Below are 7400 nucleotides of genomic sequence, written 5' to 3'. Positions count from 1 at the left end.
TCTTCGTTAATAATTGCCCAATAAATTGCTCTTGTCTTATTAGTGTAACTGAGCAGGGCTCTGTGGGGCTCCTGGGTACAAGTCTTTCTGTGGCCCCCATTTCTTATTTTTAGGGAATAAGCTTCAGGCTCCATGACCTTCCCTGAGTTCCAAAGGTCGGGTTCAATCAGGGAAGGGAGGGGATGCCGAGATTAGGGAGGAGCGGTCAAGAAACAATCGTGCAGCCTTGGGACAGGATCCTGGCTCCTCCTCAAGGAACATACAGAACAATGTCTGAGTCTTTCTGCAGAGCTAAAACCCCCAACAAATGAAAACCGGAGGGGATGACCCCCAGAACCAGTCCTGGGGCCACTACACACCAACTCTGAAGAAGAATGCAAGCTTGCCTCTACCTGATCTCTACCCGTGGCTCTATTTTCTTTCTTTCTTTCTTTCTTTCTTTTTTTTTTGGTCTTTTTTGCCACTTCTAGGGCTGCTCCTGCGGCATATGGAGGTTCTCAGGCTAGGGGTCAAATTGGAGCTACAGCCGCCAGCCTTCACCAGAGCCACAGCAACACCAGATCCAAGCCACGTCTTTGACTTACACCACAGCTCACGGCAATGCCGGATCCTTAACCCACTGGGCAACCATGGCTCTATTTTCTACTCTCAAACTATAAAACCACTTTCTAGTCTTTCCCAAGGAGAGCTCAGTCTTTTAGGGCATTAGCCTGCTGTAGCCTCCTTTGCCTGGAAAAGCAATAAAGCTATTTTTTTCCCCCTTCACCTAAAACTTGTCTCTGAGGTTCTATTCAGCATTGGTGGACCAAGGCTGAGTTTTGGCAACACTAGGAAGGACCTATTATATAAGTCCCAGGTACTTCATGATACAAACTGAATATAAATCTCACAATAAAATTCTATGAATTTGCATTTTTATAATCCTATTTTTATTTTGCTGGAACAAACACAAGTTCAGAGAGGTAAAGTAAATTTCTCTAGCCCCCCCCCACCCCCAACTCACGGTGGCAAAGCCAGGACTTGAACTCACTCACACCATGCTCCATCTGCCATGCCTGTGACCTCAGGAGTGCTGAGACGAAGAGCCCAGGGCGGAGGGATCACTGCAAGATAACAGGGTCGCAGGCCCCAAGCTACGTCCAAGGATCTCAGTTCCACTTTCCAGATCACCCGTGACTCCTCTGCTCCTACTCCAAAGTGGCACTGGGCAATGACTCAGCTGGGAGCCATCCAGCCCCAACCTCCAGACCTAGTAGCACAGCCTTCTGAGGTTGATAATGGCTTTCAAAATGTAATTTGAACTTGATACACTGCTGTATTGTTACTAATGTAAGCCCCATTTGTGTGTCTCTGAGGCAGCCAATCATACAAGCTTTCAAACGAGAATGTCTCAGCTGAGGCAGCTGTTACTTTTCTGAGCAAAGGGGATGGGGGTTAAGCCATCTGGCCAGGGGATGGCATTGTGGCCTCAGGGACTCTAGCTGAGATTCCAGGCTTCCAAGAAAATGTCTGGAAGAAGGTCCCCATTATATGGAGTTCTGCTGTGGATCAGCTATAACAAACCCAACTAGTAGCCATGAGGACTCGGATTCCAACCCTGGCCCCTCGCTCATGGGTTAAGGATCTGCCCTTGCCATGTGCTGCGGTGTAGGTCGCAGACGTGGCTGGGATCTGGCATTGCTGTGGCTGTGGTGTAGACTGGCAGCTAGCTCCGATTTGACCCCTGGCCTGGGAAATTTTATATGCCATGGGTACAGCCCTTAAAAAGACAGAAAAAAGAAAGAAAGAAAAAAAAAAAAAAGAAGGTCCCCATTATCCTCTCCGGAGTGGCAGAGAGACTTGTGCCAAGAGTCCCTCTGTTCTCATGCCATCCCCACCGCCCAGCCCATCATGGTGGAACAAGGCTGCCATGGAGATTTTTGTGTGCACCTGGACTGAATTTTTCATGTTAATAAAAAGACACTTCGGAAGAAAGAAAAGAGGGCTTGCAATAAATATTCTTCAGGCTAAGTGATCAGAGGTAGTCTTATAACAGATTGCTGGCATCCGGGGACACTGAGTCAAGTCACAATTCAACCCTCATCTGACTGGTATACAAAGAAAATGCTTAAAATATACTCAGATAGGGGCTCCACTTACCTTCCTTCCAATTTCTGACACGAATCTCCCCTCCCCTTCCCTCCCACACCGAAGCTGTCACCAAAGGGTTCCACTGGGTTCCCTGCAGGGAGCCACCCTCCCTCCTCCTCTCTGTCACTCAAGCCACCTTTCAGCATTCCTGCTCCAGAGGCAGGTTCAAGGCCCTGCACCCTGGAGGCAAGTGTGTGCCCCACTTCCCGGGAAAATGTATGCCTTGTCACATCTGGGTTGCAGCCCCGGACGGCTCTGAGATTTCCAAGGGCCACAAACTGAGTCCCAAAGTGGCTTGTTTTAGAATACTTTTAAAAAATATTTAATACAAATTTTAATACAATTTAGCATTGTTTTAAATTGCATAATGTTAAATGAAATATTTAATACAATTTAATACAAAAGCAATCTGTGTGTCCAATGCTGAAGATCTCTCTCTTTGAGTGTGTCAGCTTGGAGAGGGCCTCCCTCTGGGACTTGGGAGTCAAGGGTCTTTATGGCCATTGTGTGATATGGGGCGTTAAGGGTGTGTGTCTCTGTGAAGTGATGAGAGTGGGTGAGCAGGGCTGGCTGGACAAGGAGAGGCTCTCTGGGTCCCTGGGCCAGACACACAGAGTGGAGAGAGCACTGGGGTCCGGCGGAGTCTGGGCTTTGCCAGCCCTGGTCTTCTGCATCTTGGGTATCCAAAAGAGAACAAATCCCTGCCTCCTTGGTGGAGCCCATGCTGTAGGTTTGCTTGAGACCCCGCTGTGATACCCACCCATCACCACTCCATGTGAAACTTGACAGTATTGATGGCCTGAACCAGCCAAAACCCAGATTGGGACTTGAACCCTCGGTTTTAAATTAGAATCCCTCACCCTGCATCTGGACTCACGGAGGTTCAGGTTCTTCATGTCTCCTGACCCTCTGCTTCACGGTCTACACCCTGTCGAACGGGCTACACTCTCTTCTCCCCTCCCAGCTCCACACACCTTGTTCCCCCAGCTCACATTCTCTCTAGCTTGACTCCTCTGGCCCATCCATCTCCCACTTATTTGTGCTGAGATGCCGCTTCCTCCAGGATGCCCTTGCTCACATCCTCTCCATTGCCCACATCTGGGTCAATGCCCTCCTCATTCCCGCTTCCTCAGCATCCCGAGTGTACCCCATGAGGACATCAGTCACCCTATAGAGGAGGCCATGAGTGTCATCTCAGGTTGGACAGGTCTGATCATGGTCCTAGCCCAAGGCAAGGCTGCTGGTACCTGTGGCCAAGGCTGGTTCTCTCCCTCCCACTGGGGGACATATAGGTGGCTTCCAGAGTGATCCGTATCAGTGGGTCTCCCTAGAAGGGCAGCTTCCAGCCATGAAGAAAATCTCAGATATTGATCTGAGGTTGGTCCTGAGCTTCGCAGGGGTCAGGGAGCTGGGGGCTGGGGGTGTGTGATGATTAATTTTATGTGTCAACCTGACTGGGCCGAAGGCTGCCCAACTAGCTGGTAAAACATTATTTCTGGGTGTGTCTGTGTGGGTACCTCCAGAAGAGATAGGCAATCGAATGGGTGCATTGAGGAAAGAAGATCCTCCTCACCATTGAGAGTGGGTGTCAGGCAATCCACCGAGGGCCCGAATGGAACGGACAGACAGTAAAAGGGGGAATTCACTCTCTGCCTGACCCGAGGCCCCCATCCTCTCTGGCTCTTGGACATCAGCGCTCCTGGTTCTCAGGCTTTTGGACTCAGAGTGGGACTTACCCTATCAATTCCCCAGGGTGCAGCCTGGGGTATTTGTCTTTCTCTGTCTGACTTACTTCACTCAGTATGATAATCTCTAGGTCCATCCATGTTGCTGCAGTTACAGATTTGCACTGAATCACACCACTGGCGTTCCTAGTTCTCTAGCTTGCAGTCGACAGACTCTGGGACTTCTCGGCCTCTATAATTGAGGGAGCCAGTTCCTACACAAAGCGCTCTTTCTCTCTTGGTATCTCTCTCTCTCTATCTTCTACCTACCTATTCATCTATATCATCTATCTCTATCATCTATCTATATTATCTATCGATCAATCGATCAATCGATCGATCTCCTACTGGTTCTTTTTTATCTGGAGAGTCCTAATACAGAGGGAAATACATTTATCCTTTTGTGCATGTCTTGGGTCTGGCGTCAAGACCAGTCCACCCTCCCTGAGCTCTGCGCTGAGATGGGGTGGAGAGAGTTATCACACAGCCCTTATTCAGCCATTGCGCAACACGAGGCTCCTTCCTGAGGGGGAAGAGTGTGAAAGTGAGAAATCCCAAGAAGGTGTTTTGGGTAGGATTGTGGAAGGGGAGGCAGGCAATCCCACTGCCTGATGGCCTGTGTTTATTGGTAAATGCGTTGTCCCAGGACCCGTTTCCTGGGCCTTAGGGCTTATCCTCCCTGTCCAGGTGGAATATCAAAGTCTGTTGGAGCAGAGAATCCTGGCATAGAAGCAGGAACAGGTCGCCAGTTTTTATAGCAGAGTCATCTTTGGAATTTTAATGACCTTATCTTCACTCTATTATATATTTACATATCCTAATGACGAGATTACACATTTCAATTAGTATGTAATTATGAGTTCTATTACTTCAAGAAAAATACTTGGGGATAATTACACAATTATGAAGTACAATTAGAAAATGACATATAATTAAACTTAGAAAAGCTTTTGAAACACTCCTCCTACCCTCCCACCCCGTCCTCCTGTACAAAGATTTCTCGCCTTTCTTCTCTCTGCTCTTTCTCTTCTTCAAGTACAAGTCTAGCTCCATCCAGCCCAGTGTGACCAGGGTGAGTATTTCTCGGGAGGGGGCAGGGACATAGCATCTTGGGGATTCAAGCCCCCATGCCTTCTGCGGGTATAGGAACTTCGCTTGACGTTGGAAGTTACCTGAGGTTGTAGATTCATGGGGGCATTTTTGCAGGCCCTTCCTTGCTACTCCATCTGCTGGGAGTGCAGAGGATGGGACCTGGCAATTCTGGGGCCTGCAAATGGTACGGGCGGGCTGGGCTTGGCTGCAGAGAGAAGCAGAGAGACTATGGGAAGGTTTCTCTTACCCGCTCATGGCCATATACCATTGTGAAAACGCTTTCCCTCCTCCCAGCTCATTCCATCCTCAGCACCATCTGATGAAGCAAGAAAGTGGTTAAGCATTCTTGCTTTCTTTTTAGAACCCCTTCCTTTGATGCTGATGTTTCTGTGCCCTTGGATTTTGTCTTCCATTCTCTGATTTTCCTTCTCAGTTCTTTTTTAAAAAAAATTTATTTCATCATAGTTTAGTTGATTTAACACTGTAAATCAACTATACTTTAATGAAATAAATATATATGAAATATATATATATACACATACATTTTTCATGAGAAATATATATATACATTTTTTATATTTTTCGATTATGGTTTATCATAGGATATGAATATAGTTCTCTGAGCTGTACAGTAGGACCTCGTTGTTTATCCATTCTTTATGTAAGAGTTTGCATCTACTACCCCAAACTCCCCATCCTCCCCTCCCTCACCCTCCTCCCCTTTGTCAACCACAAATCTGTTCTCTATATTTGAGTGTCTGTTTCTGTTCTTTAGACAGGTTCATTTGTGTTATATTTTAGATTCCACATATAAGTGATCTTATATGGTATTTGTCTTTCTCTGTCTGACTTACTTCACTCAGTATGATAATCTCTAGGTCCATCCATGTTGCTGCAAATGGTGTTATTTCGTTCTTTTTTAATGACTGAGTAGTATTCCACTGTATATATGTACCATATCTTCTTTATCCATTCAAAAAATATGGAACATGTCATGAATTTGCATGTCATCCTTGAGCAGGGCTATGCTAATTCTTCTCTGTATTCCGATTTTGGTGTAGGGGCTGCCGAAGTGGGTACCCTTCTCAGTTTTTCATCACTGCTTTTTCTACTTGGCTCTCAGATTAAATTTGATTGTCCTCCAGAGTTCCATCTGTTCTTTTTTTCGCCCTTTGGAAAGAGCAGGAAGGGCGCAGAGGAAGCATCCAAATGGTGCTAGGAAGCCTCCATGGCAGAGACTGGCCACTGTTCACCCACCTGTTTTCCCTTCCCCTGGGGCACAAAGTTCAGAGCGTCTTACCAGAATTCCCTGCCATTACTATATGTGGCATGTAACTTCGGGCAGAAGTAAGATACCCTACTTCCAGGCTTCGTCCACAAAACTTCCCTCTCAGTCCTCTACGTTCTCTTCCATCATCTGCTGGCTGAAGGCTGATGTCCAGGATTGCCTTCAAAGTCACTTTGAAGAAGGCAGGGACCCTGCCATCTCAAGAGCAGAGCGCTTGTATCACTGTCTTCTTGTTACTTGGAACGAGAGAAATTCTTCTTGTCTTACATCACTGAGAGGTCTAGGTTTCTCTATTACAGCAGCTGCTTGTGAACCATCAGCCTTACTAATACAGAATACATCTTGAAGCCTAATCTTGGATTGGCAGTACCTTTATTCTCTTTTCTGGTAGCTCTAAATAGGAAGTCAACATATTCAGAAGTTGGGAAATTTGGTTAATCTAGCGGGGGTCTTAATTGTCTCCCTGCCATCCGTCTCCCTTTCATTTGGTAATTGTCCCAGTTTTGTTCAGGCACCTAACCCTTGCCCACCCAGCTCACTTGCTTGAGGGGAAGCTGATCTCACCCTCAGCTCCAACGTCGGGCCTAATGGTCCTAAGAATAACCCCATTCCCTTGATGTTAGGAATCCAGGCCGGTGTGAATCAGTTTGAGCCTTAGGATTCCTTCAGGCAGGGCTGTCACTCACTTCCATCTGGTAAGATAGAGCAGGTGGACTGGACTCTGCTTGGAAAGATGCTTCTTCACTTTTAAAAAAGAGTCACAGGAACTGTGTCACTGAGGGGTCCAGAGTTCTGAAAACGGAAGTCAAAGATCCAGGCCCTGTCCAAGCCATGAGTGTGGGGGGCACACCAGCACCTCAGATTCCAGTGCCCTGTCCCAGGCAGCTGTGCCCCTATGGAGACTCATTCATTACCTCCTCTTACTATGCTTCCAAGCTCACCAAGGATCCTAGCTTAGGATGCTTTTGACTGAAAGTATCTGGAAACCCAAGTCAAATCAACAGAAAACAGTAATGGGGATTTCTTTGATCATGTGACTGAAAAAGACCAGGGGTAGAACATTGTTCAAAAGTGGCTCTTACTGGATTTCTTTGAGATGCTCACGGCACACTGTCTTTTCTTTAGCTGGTATCCTGCAACAATCCCAGGTCCCATAACCATAGACA

At 47.0% G+C, this 7400-nt stretch overlaps 1 non-coding gene across 1 annotated transcript; it reads right to left on the bottom strand.

Annotated features, from left to right (window-relative positions):
* Positions 1–5922: 5922 nt before the first annotated feature.
* Positions 5923–6028, bottom strand: LOC146399859 (U6 spliceosomal RNA). The gene has a single exon (XR_014817012.1). It is a non-coding gene; the product is annotated as a U6 spliceosomal RNA (small nuclear RNA).
* Between the last annotated feature and the right edge of the window lie 1372 nt (positions 6029–7400).

Source organism: Sus scrofa, chromosome 9 (genome assembly GCF_054392235.1).
Source record: "Sus scrofa isolate SSC_HxYL_T2T_F1_AM1 chromosome 9, Sscrofa_HxYL_maternal_Yorkshire_Landrace_v2.0, whole genome shotgun sequence".
Lineage (NCBI taxonomy): Eukaryota > Metazoa > Chordata > Mammalia > Artiodactyla > Suidae > Sus > Sus scrofa.
This window is presented reverse-complemented; position numbering and strand designations above follow the sequence as displayed.